Source organism: Hippopotamus amphibius, unplaced genomic scaffold, assembly GCF_030028045.1.
Source record: "Hippopotamus amphibius kiboko isolate mHipAmp2 unplaced genomic scaffold, mHipAmp2.hap2 scaffold_293, whole genome shotgun sequence".
NCBI lineage: Eukaryota > Metazoa > Chordata > Mammalia > Artiodactyla > Hippopotamidae > Hippopotamus > Hippopotamus amphibius.
In genome coordinates this window covers 42,739-61,730 of record NW_026648412.1, presented here as the reverse complement: position 1 = coordinate 61,730, position 18,992 = coordinate 42,739, and the positions used below count along the sequence as shown (strand labels likewise).

The window sequence follows — 18,992 nt, the reverse complement described above, 5'->3', positions numbered from 1 at the left end:
TTCCTCGCTCCCTTCCTTCCTTCCTTCCTTCCTTCCTTCCTTCCTTCCTTCCTTTCTGTAGAGTAGTAGCTGCAGTAGTGGAAGTATAGTTGATTGACAATAGTGTGTTAGTTTCAGGTGCACAGCAGGGAGATACTATTTTCCATAGATGATGTATTTTCAGGTTTATTTCCATAATGGGGTACCAGAAGATACTGACTCTTATTCCCTGTGCTATTCTCTATATCCTCGTTACTTGATCTCTTTTCTGTATTGTACGGTGTGTCTGTTCATCGCAGCTCCCAACTTATTCTTCCACTCCTCCCTTTCGCCTTGGGTAAGCATCAGTTTGTGTTCTACGTCTGTGACTCTGTTTCTGTTTTGCACATAGATTCATTGGTATTATTGTTTAGATTCCACATATCTCTCTCCCTCGCTGTTGGACTTACTTCACTAAGTGTAATCTTCTCTAGGTCCATCCTTTTTGCTGCACATGGCACTATTTCATTCTTTTTTGATGGCTGAGTAATATTCCACAGTACGTTTTCCATGTCTTGGCTATAGCACATAGTGCTGCTGTGAACATGGGGGTTCATGTCTCTTTTCAAGGTATAGTTTCTCTCTTTCCCGGGTGTGTCCCGAGGATTGGGATTGCTGGATCATATGATAGCTTGTCTTTCTCCTCTTTCTGTATTTCGTCACTGATCTCTCTCTCTCTCTAAGTGATTAGTGATTTACTTCTATGTACTTGTGCTTGGGGAGCACAGCTGATGAACAATATCGTGTGAATTTCACATGCACAGCAAAGGGAGACTATTTTTCCATGGCTAATATTTTTTCGGCTTGATTTCTAGTGCAGTTTGCTAGAAGATAGTGAATATTATTCCCCGAGTTATTCTGTATATCCTTGCTGCTTTCTCCCTCACACATAGTAGTGTGTATCCATTCCTTTCAGCTTCTGATTTATGACTCCACTTCTCCTTTCCCCTTGGGGAACCATCATTTGGTTTTCTATGTCTGTGAGTCTGTTTCGCACATAGATTCATGTGGAATAGGTTTTAGTTTCCACATATCTTGTCCTTTTCTGTCGGACTTCTTTCGCTAAGTCTAGTAGTCTCTGGGACCATCCTTGTGGTGGCTAATGGCAATATTTCATTCTTTTTCCTCATGGCTGAGAAATAATCCATGCTACACCAGATACCACATCTTGTGCCAGCCGTCTGCTGATGGGCGGTTGTGTATTTTCCACCTTGGCTATTGCACATAATGCTGCTGCGAACATGGAGGTACTCGTATCGTTTGGCATTAGAGTTTCGTCTTTTCCGGGCACGTACCCAGGAATGGGACTGCTGGATCATATGGAAGCTCTCCTTTGGCCTCTTGAAATCTGAACCTCCACCCTCACCCCCACCCCCACCCCCAGCCCCACGCAATCACACTCACATGAGACTGGATGTTTTCTCTTGATGACAGGCGATTTATGTCTCTGGGGCAGTAGAACGCCCCCACCCCATTCGGACCACACCTCGCCCCTTTCGCATCCTGCGTTTCTGTTTCTCTCTTGCCGGCTTCTTACCCACCGCCCCCAGTCCCAGCCCCAGTGGTTCGCCTGACCGCCTTGCAGCACAGCGCACCAGTCTGGCAAGCTCACCCACCACCCTGCCCCGATGGCGTCCTCTCCCACCATCCTCCTCGCACCACAGCCCACTCACATACCCGGCTTGCCACCCGCCCTTCCTCCTAGCCGGCAGGCTCGGCCCACTCTACCCCGCACCATACCCTTGTACCCCAGGCCCGACTCTCACACGCCCCTGCCTGGAAGTCTCCCTTCCGCCAGCGCTCCTCAGACCCCCTGCTACTCCAGCTCCCCCCGTACCCCAGATCTGACCTACCCGCACACACGTACCAGCACCGGTGCCACCACCGTCCCAAGCTTCTGCAGAGCCTCTGCCTGAGTGGCCAGCAGCTCTCCCGGCCAGGTCCCTGCAAGCCCAATACCTCCGTGCCCGCCCCTGCTCCAAGCCAGACACCCCAGGCCCTTCCTCCCACCTCCCAGCAAGCGGCTCACCACCACCCTCTCTCCACAGGGCTGTTTTGCTCCGTTCCCTAATCCACATGGGGTGACCACCACCAACGGCCACGAACACCTTCCTCCCGCACTGTCAACACAGCCCCAAGGTACCAGCAAGGCCACCGAGGAAACTTCCTGCAGTGATGGGAAGCCCCATCTGCCCACTCTCGCTCCTTTCCACAGGGGACCTGCAGTTGTCCAAATGCACCGAGTGTGACACCACCACGGCAGGTCGGTGCACAGTCACCGGCTGTCCCATTTGCCTCTGAAGGAAAACAATCTGTGAGCAGACGTTAAAGCCTTTGGCGACAGAGGTGCCCAAGCTTGGGCTGAATGGGGACTGAGGACTTACCTTGGGAGAATCCTTAGGAGAAGGTGAGGACGGGCTGCGAAGGAGGACAGCGCATATCCTGGATAGACAGACAGGAACGGTGAGAATGGGAAACCATGAGAAGTCATGTCTAGGGGAGCGGTGTATGTGTGCGCGCGCGCACGTGGGTGTGTGTCTTTGCTCTGGGGGAGGGGAGGGACGTATGCACGGTCACATTCTTGCCTCACTGTGATAGGGTTGAGAGCGTTGGTCACGCACCTGGAATGCGATATTAGCTGGTGGTCCACCCTGTCACGCATCTGCTTCCACCGCATCCCACCTGCTTGGCTCCGTCTTCACGGCTGACCTCCGGTATCTGCCTGCGCTCTGACTTCCACTGCCTGGCGGTGTAACTCCTGGCACGTGTTTGGATTCATTTTCACATCTCTGCCTCCGGGGTGCCTTGGTCCGCCTCTCTGCTCCCATGGCCCGCTCAAGACCAGGACGCCCTTGGAGCCCACCACCGGGCCACGGGAGTCACAGGCAGTCCAGGACCTGGCCCACGAGGAAGCGGCCGGAGTCCCTGCAAGTGGCCCGACTTGAGATGGAGATCCCTCTCCTGCACCTTCCCGATGGATCCGCGTCGCAGGTGCTGGCACTCAATGGGACCCTCCACCACCCCACCCCTCCATGCCGACCCCCCCCCCACCGCCATCCGCACCCCCACCCCCACCCCCCATCCCCACCTGCACTGCCATCACCCCCCCGCCCCACCCGCACTGTCATCACCACCACTGCCGCCACCCACCACCACCTTTACCACAAACAGCAGCAGCAGCAGCAGCAGCAGCAGCGGCTCCAGCCCCAGCACCGCACCAGGACTGCCACCGCCGCCACCAGGGGCAGCAGAGGCAGCAGCAGCAGCAGCACCAACACCAGCCCCTCAGGAAGGAAGACGGGATGGGTCGTCAGCGGTGAGATGCGTCGTGGCAGAAGTCGTGCTGCCGGAGAGTCCAAACGCAGGTGGGGGCGTTTGCTCGTGGCCACAGCCTCGGCGGGGAGAGAGGCTGCCCCGGCCGTCGTGTTTGGGGCTGAGGCAAGGGTCCGAGAAGGAGGAGGCGGGATGTGGAGGGCCTGGCGTGGGCGAGCGCTCCAGTGCGGCCAAAAGGGTTGCGTGGCAGGGCTTGGGCTGGAGGTGGACGGTGGCGGGCGGCTGCTGGCGGGGCTCCGAGGCGGCGGAGCAAGCGTGGGCCGGCTAAAAGGGGGCGCGGGGACGGTGGGAGGCCGAGAGGCAGAAGAAGGGCTTCCCTGACCGGGAATCGAACCCGGGCCGCGGCGGTGAGAGCGCCGAATCCTAACCACTAGACCACCAGGGAGCGCCAGGCCTGCCACTCGCTGCTCCTCGCCCCATAGCGCCCGCGCCGCGCCACCTCGGCGCCAAGACCCGGCTCCCCCAAGTCCAGTCCCCGCGCCGCTCCTGCAGTGCACGTGCCCTCGCGTTCTTCCTGCTGGCCGCAGCCGCAAAACACTGCGCGCCTGCTTCTCGCACACACGCGAAAAGCCGCGAAGGGCCAGCTAGCTCCCCGCTCCGGCTCTCCCTCCCAGGCCCGGGGCCCGAGGCCCGCGGAGCTCGGCAAAAGGTCGGCCCACTGCGTTGGCCGGGAATCGAACCCGGGTCAACTGCTTGGAAGGCAGCTATGCTCACCACTATACCACCAACGCTGCACAGCCCGGGCCGCCCGCAGACGCCGGCCCCCGGGCTCGCCCGACCGCACTCTCGCCGCCGCCTCGGCCGCCGTCTCCTCCTCCTCGTCCTCCTCCTCCTCCTCCTGTCCCTCCTCCTCCTCCTCCTGGTCCTCCTCCCCCTCCTCCCCCTCCTCCGCCTCCGCCGCCTGGAGCAGCCCTGCCCCGACGCCCCCGCAGCCGGCAGCTCCGTGCTGCCACAGGCGACACCAACGACCGCCCGGAGCCCCAGCCGCGCCAGCCCTCCGCAGCTGCCCTAGTCCACCGGCCCGACCGCCTCAGGGGGGCGCTCTCGCTGCCTTGCTGCTCCCGGGGCCTCGGCTTCACGCCGCGGGCCACCCCCCGCCCCCGCCCTCACCCCCACCCCGGGGGACGCGTCCTCCAGCACCTGGCTCCCCAAGGCCCTTCTCCCCCCGGCGCGGGGGCCAGGCCGCCTCCCGCACCGACAGGGGACGGCGCTCATCCGCCACCCAACCCGGCCCGCCCGCTGTGCAGAGCTGCGCGGCTGTGCGGCGCTCCGCAAGGAGCCCAGTGAGGCCGCCCCCTTCGGACGGGCCGCGATGTCGTCGGGCGGTTGTGGGGTCGAGAGGAGGCCCTGGCTCGCCGTGGCGACCGAGCGCCCGGCGAGGAGGAAGGGCTGGAGGGCTGCAGGGGGTGCAGGGCGGGCAGGCTAGGCACGCGCTGGCCTCGCTGGAGGGCGGACGGCGACGGGAGGAGAAGGGCCCTTGGGGGCCGGGCGGCAGGACCGAGCGCGGCGCCGGCCATCAAAAAGAGGGCGTGCTGCCTCCCCGTCGGGGAATCGAACCCCGGTCTCCCGCGTGACAGGCGGGGATACTCACCACTATACTAACGAGGACGGCGGCGACCGCCGGGGCGCCCGGCCGCTCTGGGCTGCCTGCCGGCGCCTCCCTCTGCCTCTGCCCTCTGCCCACCACGGACGCCGGGCGCGTGCCCGACCCGACCCGACACCAAACCAACCGCGTCGTCCAAAGCAGCAGCCCCCGGCCCCGACAGGGACGCGGACCCGCGTGGCGCTGACACCTGCCAGTGCGCGCTGCCTGTTGCCTCCAACGCGGGGATCGCGCCGGGTGCAGGGGGCCCGACAGGCCAAGCGAGGCTTCGAGGAGGGCCTGGGGCGTGCGCCGTGCCCCGTCCGGCGAAGAGAGGCGCGGGAGGGTGCTGCCGGCACGCGCTGGCCCGACGCGGCCGGGCGCGGTCCGGGGCCAGGGGTGGGCGAGGCCGCCACCGCGCCCGGAGCCAGGCGCGTCGGCAGGCCTCGCTCGCCGTCGGCCACCGCGCGCCCGGTGCGTTGCTCAGCCAGACGGCCGCCCGCCTGGCGCGGAGCACCGCGTCCAGCCAAGGGCACCGCTGTTGGCGTCGCGGCGGGTCCCAGCCAGCCACGCGCCCGCTCCGGCCCGCCGTCAGGATGGCCGAGCGGTCTAAGGCGCTGCGTTCAGGTCGCAGTCTCCCCTGGAGGCGTGGGTTCGAATCCCACTCCTGACAAGCCAGCCTTTTGGCCCGCCCCACTAACGCACCCGTCCCTCTGGCAGCCCTTGACCGCCTTCCTCTCCGTTGGCGCACTGCACTCTTGCGGCCTCTCCAAACTCAGGCCCGGACATCCGTGCCTCTCACACGCGGGACCCTCTCCGCCACGGCCGCGCTTCCTGCCCACCCCGCCCGCGGGCTTGGCAGAAATGGCCCAGTTGGAAGCCTCCCGGACACACGCCCTCCCGCCCAGCCAGTACGCCCCCTCCTACCTGCACCCACACCACCAACCTTCAGTCCTTCGCACCACATCTTTCCTCACCTGCTTGCTTGCTGCTGCTGCTGCTGCTGCTGCTGCTGCTAGTTTTTCTCCTTCCCTCCCTCCCTTCCTTCCTTCCGCCCTCCGTCCCTCGCTCCCACTCCACTGCACCCGCTGCACCCCGCCACCGCCACACACACACCAGACGCGGGTGCAAAGCCCTCGACTCCTCGCCCGCCTTCCGCCTGCCCGACTTCTGCCTGGTGAACAGCGGGCTCACTCTCCCAGCCTTGCTGCCACGTCCGCCACCAGCAGCTCTCCCTCCGTCCAACATCCTGTCCCTTGCGCCAGCCCCGCCGGCCCGCCTGCCCATTCCATTCCCCCCACGGCCACGCGGAGGTGGCCGACGCCGTCTTGCCGGCCTGGGGTGCGTGCCCTCGGTGCGTATTGGCCTTGGGGCCTCGGCTGGGCCACAGCTGCCTGCCTCCCAGCACGCAGGCAGCCCAGCTTCCTGCTGGGCCAGGGACCACCGGGCCCTCCCTGCAGGAGGCCTGGCGCAGGAGTCGCTCCCGGGAAGAGTGCTCCAGCGAGGAGAGAGCGTGCGCCCTGGACGCCCCGTCACCCCGCCCACAGACGTCCGGCCCTCAGCCCGGGCCACCCCCTTGGGCGCCACAGCGCACGTTGCCCGGGGAAGCCGCTGCCCCGGCCGGACCTAACCGCACCCTGGCGCGTCGCTCCTCTCACGACCAACGCCTCAGAGCGGGACCCCTCGGGAGAGGGCTGGGCCAGAGCGCAGCAGCGAGGCCCAGGCACCTGTGGTCCTTGGGCCTGAGCGTCTGCTCGGTGGCGGCGGCGCTCCCGGGGGCCCATCTCCGGCGCTCGCGGCCCCGACCCCGGCCCCGCGCGAGCTCCGATGCCTGCCCCACTCCCATCCCACCCCCACCCCTGGCCGCCCTCGCCCGCCCCGCAGCGGCAAGAAAGCCAGCCGCCAGAGGGACTTGGGGTCGGGACCTGGCGGTCACCGAGACGAAACTCGGCCCTCAGCCGCAGCCGCCGCGCCTCGCCTCGCCTCGCCTCGCCGGCCCTGCCTGCGATTCGGGCGCGGGTCGGGCTGCTTCCGCTCCTGGCTTCCTCTGGCGACAGCGACAGCCTCGCGGCGGCCGTGGACGGCAGAGAAAGCGCAGGATGGGCCGAGCCCGCCTGCGTCCCTCCGTCCCTCTGTCCTCTCGACCGCCTGGCGCCCTGGGGTCGCCCACGTGCCCGGAGCCTGTCACTGGGGTGGGCCGTCGGCCTCCTGCGCAAACGGAGCAGAGGCCCTCGGGCAAGCGGCGCCCAGTATCGGGCTCTTGGCTGCGAGCAGCGCTGGGGCAGCATCGGGCGCCGGGTGCCCTCGGTGCATGGGTGGTTCAGTGGTAGAATTCTCGCCTGCCACGCGGGAGGCCCGGGTTCGATTCCCGGCCCATGCAGCCGCAGCGTCGCCTTTTGGTTCCCGCAGCCCCAAAGCGGAGCTAGGCGTCCCCGCTCCCACGCCCAAGGCACCGGGCCTGCCACAGCTCGCTCCCACCCGCAGCTCTCCACCGCACCTGCCGGCCTGTCCTTCCCACGCGGACGCCCCCCCACCCGACACACACTGCGGAGCCAAGCCTCCACCACCTGACACCTCGCGCGCTCTGCCACTCTAGCGCCCGGACACCTTGCTTGGGCTTGTGCTCTTCCTCACCCTGACCCCACACTTGCGTCACTCCTTGCCCCGTAAGCAATACCCCACACTAGCACCGGCGCGCCCCATCTCTTCACCTTTCACCACCTCTCCAAGCTCTCTGGCTCCCTCTGCCCACACTCCGAAAACGATACCGTGTTTGCACAACCAGCAGCAAGGAAGGTGCCACCTCGGGCAGTGATACAGCCCATTGTCCTAGAGAGTCCCCGAAGCATTGTCTTGCACGAGGAGTTCCAGAGAAGTCCACGATGCCATGGCAAACCGCACTCTGTATTCATGTTTTGTCCCTCAGCAGAAATATGTTCCAACACCGCCCACTCCTCCACCACTAGTACCACCACCACCATCACCACCCCACGACCACCCCCCCTCCCCTGAACCTCTCCTCCTACCATCAGCATCATGGCTGCTCCGGACAGCACCACCACCTCAGGCCGCGCCCTCACCACCACCGCTACTCCACCCAACACCCCCATCCCACCCCCTATCTCCCCACTCCTTCCCTGATCCTTCCAATTCCTACGTTGTCAAAGATCCTACTCTTGCATTTCTCCCGGTGGCCTCCTTGATCTGTTTGGATTGTTTGTGTTTGTTTGTTTGTGTCCTAGCTAAGTAGAAGTAGAGTTGATTTACAATACTGTGTTCGTGTCAGGTGTACAGCGAAGCGATTCAGTGATGAAATGTGCTTTTTCAGGTTATTTTCCAGTACGGTTTCTTAGGAGATATGAAGCTAGTTCCTGGTGCTAGGCAGTAAAATCCTTGCTGCTTCTCTGCTTTAGGGATACTGTTGCCTCTCCTTTAACCCCAACCCCACCTCCAAATATGTCCCTCCCCTACACTTTCCCCTTGGGTAACCACACGTGTGTTTTCTACGTCTGTGAGTCTCTCTTTGTTTTGCACAAAGGTTCACTTCGTTGCAGTTTTTAGATTCCACGTACCTTTATCCTCAGTCAGACTTACTTTACTAAGTGTAATATTCTCTAGGACCATCCAGGTTGCGCCAAATGGCAAGGTTTCATTGCTTTCTATGGCTGAGGAATGTTGCATACTACACATGCAGCACATCTTCTTTTTCTTTCTTCCTTAAGAGCTTTTACTGAGATACAATGGACATACGATAAACTGCATATATTGAAAGTGTACAATTTGATACTTCTTTTCTTATTAGTAATGTATATATGGCAATCCCAACCTGCCAGTTCATCCCACCACAACCCCCCGCCCCCCTTTCCCCACTTGGTGTCTATATGTCTGTTCTCTACATCTGTGTCTCTATTTCTGCCTTGCAAACCGGTTGATGGGTACCGTTTTTCTTTATTCCGTTTACATGTGTTAACACACGATATTTGTTTTTCTCTTTCTGACTCACTTCACTCTGTATGACAGTCTCTAGGTCCATCCATGTCTCGACAAATGTCCCAACTGCGTTCCTTTTTACAGCTGAGTAATATTCAATCGCGTATATGTACCACATCTTCTTTACCCATTCACCTGTTGATGGACATTTAGGTTGCTTCCACGTCCCGGCTCTTGTAAATAGTGCTGCAGTGAACACTGGCGTGCACGTACAGCACATCTTCTTGCGACTGCCGTCTGTTGATGAGCACTTGGGTGTTTTCCACGTCTTGGCTATGGCACACAGTGCTGCTATGAACATGAGGGTGCATGCATCTTTTCAAATTAGAGCTTTTGTCTTTTCCAGATGTGTACTGAGGATTGGGATTGCTAGATCATATGACAGCTCACCTGTCCTTCTTTCTTTTTTCTTTCTTCGCTTCTTCCTTGCTTGCTTTTTCTTTCTTTCATTTCCTTTCCTTCCTTCCTTCTTCCTTCCTTTATTTCTTGCTTCTATCCTTCCTTCCTTCTTTCTTGCTTGCTTGCTTCTTCCTTTGCTGCTTGCTTGGTTTTTCTTTCTTTCATTTGTCTTTCCTTCTTTGCTTCTTCCTTCCTCCCTCCCTCCACCCCTTCCTCGCTCCCTTCCTTCCTTCCTTCCTTCCTTCCTTCCTTCCTTCCTTCTTTCTGTAGAGTAGTAGCTGCAGTAGTGGAAGTATAGTTGATTGACAATAGTGTGTTAGTTTCAGGTGCACAGCAGGGAGATACTATTTTCCATAGATGATGTATTTTCAGGTTTATTTCCATAATGGGGTACCAGAAGATACTGACTCTTATTCCCTGTGCTATTCTCTATATCCTCGTTACTTGATCTCTTTTCTGTATTGTACGGTGTGTCTGTTCATCGCAGCTCCCAACTTATTCTTCCACTCCTCCCTTTCGCCTTGGGTAAGCATCAGTTTGTGTTCTACGTCTGTGACTCTGTTTCTGTTTTGCACATAGATTCATTGGTATTATTGTTTAGATTCCACATATCTCTCTCCCTCGCTGTTGGACTTACTTCACTAAGTGTAATCTTCTCTAGGTCCATCCTTTTTGCTGCACATGGCACTATTTCATTCTTTTTTGATGGCTGAGTAATATTCCACAGTACGTTTTCCATGTCTTGGCTATAGCACATAGTGCTGCTGTGAACATGGGGGTTCATGTCTCTTTTCAAGGTATAGTTTCTCTCTTTCCCGGGTGTGTCCCGAGGATTGGGATTGCTGGATCATATGATAGCTTGTCTTTCTCCTCTTTCTGTATTTCGTCACTGATCTCTCTCTCTCTCTAAGTGATTAGTGATTTACTTCTATGTACTTGTGCTTGGGGAGCACAGCTGATGAACAATATCGTGTGAATTTCACATGCACAGCAAAGGGAGACTATTTTCCATGGCTAATATTTTTTCGGCTTGATTTCTAGTGCAGTTTGCTAGAAGATAGTGAATATTATTCCCCGAGTTATTCTGTATATCCTTGCTGCTTTCTCCCTCACACATAGTAGTGTGTATCCATTCCTTTCAGCTTCTGATTTATGACTCCACTTCTCCCTTTCCCCTTGGGGAACCATCATTTGGTTTTCTATGTCTGTGAGTCTGTTTCGCACATAGATTCATGTGGAATAGGTTTTAGTTTCCACATATCTTGTCCTTTTCTGTCGGACTTCTTTCGCTAAGTCTAGTAGTCTCTGGGACCATCCTTGTGGTGGCTAATGGCAATATTTCATTCTTTTTCCTCATGGCTGAGAAATAATCCATGCTACACAGATACCACATCTTGTGCCAGCCGTCTGCTGATGGGCGGTTGTGTATTTTCCACCTTGGCTATTGCACATAATGCTGCTGCGAACATGGAGGTACTCGTATCGTTTGGCATTAGAGTTTCGTCTTTTCCGGGCACGTACCCAGGAATGGGACTGCTGGATCATATGGAAGCTCTCCTTTGGCCTCTTGAAATCTGAACCTCCACCCTCACCCCCACCCCCACCCCCAGCCCCACGCAATCACACTCACATGAGACTGGATGTTTTCTCTTGATGACAGGCGATTTATGTCTCTGGGGCAGTAGAACGCCCCCACCCCATTCGGACCACACCTCGCCCCTTTCGCATCCTGCGTTTCTGTTTCTCTCTTGCCGGCTTCTTACCCACCGCCCCCAGTCCCAGCCCAGTGGTTCGCCTGACCGCCTTGCAGCACAGCGCACCAGTCTGGCAAGCTCACCCACCACCCTGCCCCGATGGCGTCCTCTCCCACCATCCTCCTCGCACCACAGCCCACTCACATACCCGGCTTGCCACCCGCCCTTCCTCCTAGCCGGCAGGCTCGGCCCACTCTACCCCGCACCATACCCTTGTACCCCAGGCCCGACTCTCACACGCCCTGCCTGGAAGTCTCCCTTCCGCCAGCGCTCCTCAGACCCCCTGCTACTCCAGCTCCCCCCGTACCCCAGATCTGACCTACCCGCACACACGTACCAGCACCGGTGCCACCACCGTCCCAAGCTTCTGCAGAGCCTCTGCCTGAGTGGCCAGCAGCTCTCCCGGCCAGGTCCCTGCAAGCCCAATACCTCCGTGCCCGCCCCTGCTCCAGCCAGACACCCCAGGCCCTTCCTCCCACCTCCCAGCAAGCGGCTCACCACCACCCTCTCTCCACAGGGCTGTTTTGCTCCGTTCCCTAATCCACATGGGGTGACCACCACCAACGGCCACGAACACCTTCCTCCCGCACTGTCACACAGCCCCAAGGTACCAGCAAGGCCACCGAGGAAACTTCCTGCAGTGATGGGAAGCCCCATCTGCCCACTCTCGCTCCTTTCCACAGGGGACCTGCAGTTGTCCAAATGCACCGAGTGTGACACCACCACGGCAGGTCGGTGCACGTCACCGGCTGTCCCATTTGCCTCTGAAGGAAACAATCTGTGAGCAGACGTTAAAGCCTTTGGCGACAGAGGTGCCCAAGCTTGGGCTGAATGGGGACTGAGGACTTACCTTGGGGAGAATCCTTAGGAGAAGGTGAGGACGGGCTGCGAAGGAGGACAGCGCATATCCTGGATAGACAGACAGGAACGGTGAGAATGGGAAACCATGAGAAGTCATGTCTAGGGGAGCGGTGTATGTGTGCGCGCGCGCACGTGGGTGTGTGTCTTTGCTCTGGGGGAGGGAGGGACGTATGCACGGTCACATTCTTGCCTCACTGTGATAGGGTTGAGAGCGTTGGTCACGCACCTGGAATGCGATATTAGCTGGTGGTCCACCCTGTCACGCATCTGCTTCCACCGCATCCCACCTGCTTGGCTCCGTCTTCACGGCTGACCTCCGGTATCTGCCTGCGCTCTGACTTCCACTGCCTGGCGGTGTAACTCCTGGCACGTGTTTGGATTCATTTTCACATCTCTGCCTCCGGGGTGCCTTGGTCCGCCTCTCTGCTCCCATGGCCCGCTCAAGACCAGGACGCCCTTGGAGCCCACCACCGGGCCACGGGAGTCACAGGCAGTCCAGGACCTGGCCCACGAGGAAGCGGCCGGAGTCCCTGCAAGTGGCCCGACTTGGAGATGGAGATCCCTCTCCTGCACCTTCCCGATGGATCCGCGTCGCAGGTGCTGGCACTCAATGGGACCCTCCACCCCCACCCCTCCATGCCGACCCCCCCCCACCGCCATCCGCACCCCCACCCCCACCCCCATCCCCACCTGCACTGCCATCACCCCCCCGCCCCACCCGCACTGTCATCACCACCACTGCCGCCACCACCACCACCTTTACCACAAACAGCAGCAGCAGCAGCAGCAGCAGCAGCGGCTCCAGCCCCAGCACCGCACCAGGACTGCCACCGCCGCCACCAGGGGCAGCAGAGGCAGCAGCAGCAGCAGCACCAACACCAGCCCCTCAGGAAGGAAGACGGGATGGGTCGTCAGCGGTGAGATGCGTCGTGGCAGAAGTCGTGCTGCCGGAGAGTCCAAACGCAGGTGGGGGCGTTTGCTCGTGGCCACAGCCTCGGCGGGGAGAGAGGCTGCCCCGGGCCGTCGTGTTTGGGGCTGAGGCAAGGGTCCGAGAAGGAGGAGGCGGGATGTGGAGGGCCTGGCGTGGGCGAGCGCTCCAGTGCGGCCAAAAGGGTTGCGTGGCAGGGCTTGGGCTGGAGGTGGACGGTGGCGGGCGGCTGCTGGCGGGGCTCCGAGGCGGCGGAGCAAGCGTGGGCTGGCTAAAAGGGGGCGCGGGACGGTGGGAGGCCGAGAGGCAGAAGAAGGGCTTCCCTGACCGGGAATCGAACCCGGGCCGCGGCGGTGAGAGCGCCGAATCCTAACCACTAGACCACCAGGGAGCGCCAGGCCTGCCACTCGCTGCTCCTCGCCCCATAGCGCCCGCGCCGCGCCACCTCGGCGCCAAGACCCGGCTCCCCCAAGTCCAGTCCCCGCGCCGCTCCTGGCAGTGCACGTGCCCTCGCGTTCTTCCTGCTGGCCGCAGCCGCAAAACACTGCGCGCCTGCTTCTCGCACACACGCGAAAAGCCGCGAAGGGCCAGCTAGCTCCCCGCTCCCGGCTCTCCCTCCCAGGCCCGGGGCCCGAGGCCCGCGGAGCTCGGCAAAAGGTCGGCCCACTGCGTTGGCCGGGAATCGAACCCGGGTCAACTGCTTGGAAGGCAGCTATGCTCACCACTATACCACCAACGCTGCACAGCCCGGGCCGCCCGCAGACGCCGGCCCCGGGCTCGCCCGACCGCACTCTCGCCGCCGCCTCGGCCGCCGTCTCCTCCTCCTCGTCCTCCTCCTCCTCCTCCTGTCCCTCCTCCTCCTCCTCCTGGTCCTCCTCCCCCTCCTCCCCCTCCTCCGCCTCCGCCGCCTGGAGCAGCCCTGCCCCGACGCCCCGCCAGCCGGCAGCTCCGTGCTGCCACAGGCGACACCAACGACCGCCCGGAGCCCCAGCCGCGCCAGCCCTCCGCAGCTGCCCTAGTCCACCGGCCCGACCGCCTCAGGGGGGCGCTCTCGCTGCCTTGCTGCTCCCGGGGCCTCGGCTTCACGCCGCGGGCCACCCCCCGCCCCCGCCCTCACCCCCACCCCGGGGGACGCGTCCTCCAGCACCTGGCTCCCCAAGGCCCTTCTCCCCCCGGCGCGGGGCCAGGCCGCCTCCCGCACCGACAGGGGACGGCGCTCATCCGCCACCCACCCGGCCCGCCCGCTGTGCAGAGCTGCGCGGCTGTGCGGCGCTCCGCAAGGAGCCCAGTGAGGCCGCCCCTTCGGACGGGCCGCGATGTCGTCGGGCGGTTGTGGGGTCGAGAGGAGGCCCTGGCTCGCCGTGGCGACCGAGCGCCCGGCGAGGAGGAAGGGCTGGAGGGCTGCAGGGGGTGCAGGGCGGGCAGGCTAGGCACGCGCTGGCCTCGCTGGAGGGCGGACGGCGACGGGAGGAGAAGGGCCCTTGGGGGCCGGGCGGCAGGACCGAGCGCGGCGCCGGCCATCAAAAAGAGGGCGTGCTGCCTCCCCGTCGGGGAATCGAACCCCGGTCTCCCGCGTGACAGGCGGGGATACTCACCACTATACTAACGAGGACGGCGGCGACCGCCGGGGCGCCCGGCCGCTCTGGGCTGCCTGCCGGCGCCTCCCTCTGCCCTCTGCCCTCTGCCCACCACGGACGCCGGGCGCGTGCCCGACCCGACCCGACACCAAACCAACCGCGTCGTCCAAAGCAGCAGCCCCCGGCCCCGACAGGGACGCGGACCCGCGTGGCGCTGACACCTGCCAGTGCGCGCTGCCTGTTGCCTCCAACGCGGGGATCGCGCCGGGTGCAGGGGGCCCGACAGGCCAAGCGAGGCTTCGAGGAGGGCCTGGGCGTGCGCCGTGCCCCGTCCGGCGAAGAGAGGCGCGGGAGGGTGCTGCCGGCACGCGCTGGCCCGACGCGGCCGGGCGCGGTCCGGGGCCAGGGGTGGGCGAGGCCGCCACCGCGCCGGAGCCAGGCGCGTCGGCAGGCCTCGCTCGCCGTCGGCCACCGCGCGCCCGGTGCGTTGCTCAGCCAGACGGCCGCCCGCCTGGCGCGGAGCACCGCGTCCAGCCAAGGGCACCGCTGTTGGCGTCGCGGCGGGTCCCAGCCAGCCGAGCGGCGACGCGCCCGCTCCGGCCCGCCGTCAGGATGGCCGAGCGGTCTAAGGCGCTGCGTTCAGGTCGCAGTCTCCCCTGGAGGCGTGGGTTCGAATCCCACTCCTGACAAGCCAGCCTTTTGGCCCGCCCCACTAACGCACCCGTCCCTCTGGCAGCCCTTGACCGCCTTCCTCTCCGTTGGCGCACTGCACTCTTGCGGCCTCTCCAAACTCAGGCCCGGACATCCGTGCCTCTCACACGCGGGACCCTCTCCGCCACGGCCGCGCTTCCTGCCCACCCGCCCGCGGGCTTGGCAGAAATGGCCCAGTTGGAAGCCTCCCGGACACACGCCCTCCCGCCCAGCCAGTACGCCCCCTCCTACCTGCACCCACACCACCAACCTTCAGTCCTTCGCACCACATCTTTCCTCACCTGCTTGCTTGCTGCTGCTGCTGCTGCTGCTGCTGCTGCTAGTTTTTCTCCTTCCCTCCCTCCCTTCCTTCCTTCCGCCCTCCGTCCCTCGCTCCCACTCCCACTGCACCCGCTGCACCCCGCCACCGCCACACACACACCAGACGCGGGTGCAAAGCCCTCGACTCCTCGCCCGCCTTCCGCCTGCCCGACTTCTGCCTGGTGAACAGCGGGCTCACTCTCCCAGCCTTGCTGCCACGTCCGCCACCAGCAGCTCTCCCTCCGTCCAACATCCTGTCCCTTGCGCCAGCCCCGCCGGCCCGCCTGCCCATTCCATTCCCCCCACGGCCACGCGGAGGTGGCCGACGCCGTCTTGCCGGCCTGGGGTGCGTGCCCTCGGTGCGTATTGGCCTTGGGGCCTCGGCTGGGCCACAGCTGCCTGCCTCCCAGCACGCAGGCAGCCCAGCTTCCTGCTGGGCCAGGGACCACCGGGCCCTCCCTGCAGGAGGCCTGGCGCAGGAGTCGCTCCCGGGAAGAGTGCTCCAGCGAGGAGAGAGCGTGCGCCCTGGACGCCCCGTCACCCGCCCACAGACGTCCGGCCCTCAGCCCGGGCCACCCCCTTGGGCGCCACAGCGCACGTTGCCCGGGGAAGCCGCTGCCCCGGCCGGACCTAACCGCACCCTGGCGCGTCGCTCCTCTCACGACCAACGCCTCAGAGCGGGACCCCTCGGGAGAGGGCTGGGCCAGAGCGCAGCAGCGAGGCCCAGGCACCTGTGGTCCTTGGGCCTGAGCGTCTGCTCGGTGGCGGCGGCGCTCCCGGGGGCCCATCTCCGGCGCTCGCGGCCCCGACCCCGGCCCCGCGCGAGCTCCGATGCCTGCCCCACTCCCATCCCACCCCCACCCCTGGCCGCCCTCGCCCGCCCCGCAGCGGCAAGAAAGCCAGCCGCCAGAGGGACTTGGGGTCGGGACCTGGCGGTCACCGAGACGAAACTCGGCCCTCAGCCGCAGCCGCCGCGCCTCGCCTCGCCTCGCCTCGCCGGCCCTGCCTGCGATTCGGGCGCGGGTCGGGCTGCTTCCGCTCCTGGCTTCCTCTGGCGACAGCGACAGCCTCGCGGCGGCCGTGGACGGCAGAGAAAGCGCAGGATGGGCCGAGCCCGCCTGCGTCCCTCCGTCCCTCTGTCCTCTCGACCGCCTGGCGCCCTGGGGTCGCCCACGTGCCCGGAGCCTGTCACTGGGGTGGGCCGTCGGCCTCCTGCGCAAACGGAGCAGAGGCCCTCGGGCAAGCGGCGCCCAGTATCGGGCTCTTGGCTGCGAGCAGCGCTGGGGCAGCATCGGGCGCCAGGCGCCCTCGGTGCATGGGTGGTTCAGTGGTAGAATTCTCGCCTGCCACGCGGGAGGCCCGGGTTCGATTCCCGGCCCATGCAGCCGCAGCGTCGCCTTTTGGTTCCCGCAGCCCCAAAGCGGAGCTAGGCGTCCCCGCTCCCACGCCCAAGGCACCGGGCCTGCCACAGCTCGCTCCCACCCGCAGCTCTCCACCGCACCTGCCGGCCTGTCCTTCCCACGCGGACGCCCCCCCACCCGACACACACTGCGGAGCCAAGCCTCCACCACCTGACACCTCGCGCGCTCTGCCACTCTAGCGCCCGGACACCTTGCTTGGGCTTGTGCTCTTCCTCACCCTGACCCCACACTTGCGTCACTCCTTGCCCCGTAAGCAATACCCCACACTAGCACCGGCGCGCCCCATCTCTTCACCTTTCACCACCTCTCCAAGCTCTCTGGCTCCCTCTGCCCACACTCCGAAAACGATACCGTGTTTGCACAACCAGCAGCAAGGAAGGTGCCACCTCGGGCAGTGATACAGCCCATTGTCCTAGAGAGTCCCCGAAGCATTGTCTTGCACGAGGAGTTCCAGAGAAGTCCACGATGCCATGGCAAACCGCACTCTGTATTCATGTTTTGTCCCTCAGCAGAAATATGTTTCCAACACCGCCCACTCCTCCACCACTAGTACCACCACCACCATCACCACCCCCACGACCACCCCCCCTCCCCTGAACCTCTCCTCCTACCGACAGCATCATGGCTGCTCCGGACAGCACCACCACCTCAGGCCGCGCCCTCACCACCACCGCTACTCCACCCAACACCCCCATCCCACCCCCTATCTCCCCACTCCTTCCCTGATCCTTTCCAATTCCTACGTTGTCAAAGATCCTACTCTTGCATTTCTCCCGGTGGCCTCCTTGATCTGTTTGGATTGTTTGTGTTTGTTTGTTTGTGTCCTAGCTAAGTAGAAGTAGAGTTGATTTACAATACTGTGTTCGTGTCAGGTGTACAGCGAAGCGATTCAGTGAAATGTGCTTTTTCAGGTTATTTTCCAGTACGGTTTCTTAGGAGATATGAAGCTAGTTCCTGGTGCTAGGCAGTAAAATCCTTGCTGCTTCTCTGCTTTAGGGATACTGTTGCCTCTCCTTTAACCCCAACCCCACCTCCAAATATGTCCCTCCCCTACACTTTCCCCTTGGGTAACCACACGTGTGTTTTCTACGTCTGTGAGTCTCTCTTTGTTTTGCACAAAGGTTCACTTCGTTGCAGTTTTTAGATTCCACGTACCTTTATCCTCAGTCAGACTTACTTTACTAAGTGTAATATTCTCTAGGACCATCCAGGTTGCGCCAAATGGCAAGGTTTCATTGCTTTCTATGGCTGAGGAATGTTGCATACTACACATGCAGCACATCTTCTTTTTCTTTCTTCCTTAAGAGCTTTTACTGAGATACAATGGACATACGATAAACTGCATATATTGAAAGTGTACAATTTGATACTTCTTTTCTTATTAGTAATGTATATATGGCAATCCCAACCTGCCAGTTCATCCCACCACAACCCCCCGCCCCCCTTTCCCCACTTGGTGTCTATATGTCTGTTCTCTACATCTGTGTCTCTATTTCTGCCTTGCAAACCGGTTGATGGGTACCGTTTTTCTTTATTCCGTTTACATGTGTTAACACACGATATTTGTTTTTCTCTTTCTGACTCACTTCACTCTGTATGACAGTCTCTAGGTCCATCCATGTCTCGACAAATGTCCCAACTGCGTTCCTTTTTACAGCTGAGTAATATTCAATCGCGTATATGTACCACATCTTCTTTACCCATTCACCTGTTGATGGACATTTAGGTTGCTTCCACGTCCCGGCTCTTGTAAATAGTGCTGCAGTGAACACTGGCGTGCACGTACAGCACATCTTCTTGCGACTGCCGTCTGTTGATGAGCACTTGGGTGTTTTCCACGTCTTGGCTATGGCACACAGTGCTGCTATGAACATGAGGGTGCATGCATCTTTTCAAATTAGAGCTTTTGTCTTTTCCAGATGTGTACTGAGGATTGGGATTGCTAGATCATATGACAGCTCACCTGTCCTTCTTTCTTTTTTCTTTCTTCGCTTCTTCCTTGCTTGCTTTTTCTTTCTTTCATTTCCTTTCCTTCCTTCCTTCTTCCTTCCTTTATTTCTTGCTTCTATCCTTCCTTCCTTCTTTCTTGCTTGCTTGCTTCTTCCTTTGCTGCTTGCT

At 61.5% G+C, this 18,992-nt stretch overlaps 10 non-coding genes across 10 annotated transcripts; 4 read left to right on the top strand and 6 right to left on the bottom strand.

Moving 5' to 3' along the window:
- Positions 1-3,664: 3,664 nt before the first annotated feature.
- TRNAE-CUC (transfer RNA glutamic acid (anticodon CUC)) lies at positions 3,665-3,736 on the bottom strand. The gene has a single exon. It is a non-coding gene; the product is annotated as a tRNA-Glu (tRNA).
- A 274-nt stretch (positions 3,737-4,010) lies between these two features.
- TRNAG-UCC (transfer RNA glycine (anticodon UCC)) lies at positions 4,011-4,082 on the bottom strand. The gene has a single exon. It is a non-coding gene; the product is annotated as a tRNA-Gly (tRNA).
- An 805-nt stretch (positions 4,083-4,887) lies between these two features.
- On the bottom strand, positions 4,888-4,959 carry TRNAD-GUC (transfer RNA aspartic acid (anticodon GUC)). Its single transcript has one exon. It is a non-coding gene; the product is annotated as a tRNA-Asp (tRNA).
- A 564-nt stretch (positions 4,960-5,523) lies between these two features.
- On the top strand, positions 5,524-5,606 carry TRNAL-CAG (transfer RNA leucine (anticodon CAG)). Its single transcript has one exon. It is a non-coding gene; the product is annotated as a tRNA-Leu (tRNA).
- A 1,636-nt stretch (positions 5,607-7,242) lies between these two features.
- Positions 7,243-7,313, top strand: TRNAG-GCC (transfer RNA glycine (anticodon GCC)). The gene has a single exon. It is a non-coding gene; the product is annotated as a tRNA-Gly (tRNA).
- A 5,871-nt stretch (positions 7,314-13,184) lies between these two features.
- On the bottom strand, positions 13,185-13,256 carry TRNAE-CUC (transfer RNA glutamic acid (anticodon CUC)). Its single transcript has one exon. It is a non-coding gene; the product is annotated as a tRNA-Glu (tRNA).
- Positions 13,257-13,532: 276 nt separating this feature from the next.
- On the bottom strand, positions 13,533-13,604 carry TRNAG-UCC (transfer RNA glycine (anticodon UCC)). The gene has a single exon. It is a non-coding gene; the product is annotated as a tRNA-Gly (tRNA).
- Positions 13,605-14,405: 801 nt separating this feature from the next.
- TRNAD-GUC (transfer RNA aspartic acid (anticodon GUC)) lies at positions 14,406-14,477 on the bottom strand. Its single transcript has one exon. It is a non-coding gene; the product is annotated as a tRNA-Asp (tRNA).
- A 571-nt stretch (positions 14,478-15,048) lies between these two features.
- Positions 15,049-15,131, top strand: TRNAL-CAG (transfer RNA leucine (anticodon CAG)). The gene has a single exon. It is a non-coding gene; the product is annotated as a tRNA-Leu (tRNA).
- Positions 15,132-16,766: 1,635 nt separating this feature from the next.
- TRNAG-GCC (transfer RNA glycine (anticodon GCC)) lies at positions 16,767-16,837 on the top strand. Its single transcript has one exon. It is a non-coding gene; the product is annotated as a tRNA-Gly (tRNA).
- Positions 16,838-18,992: the final 2,155 nt, after the last annotated feature.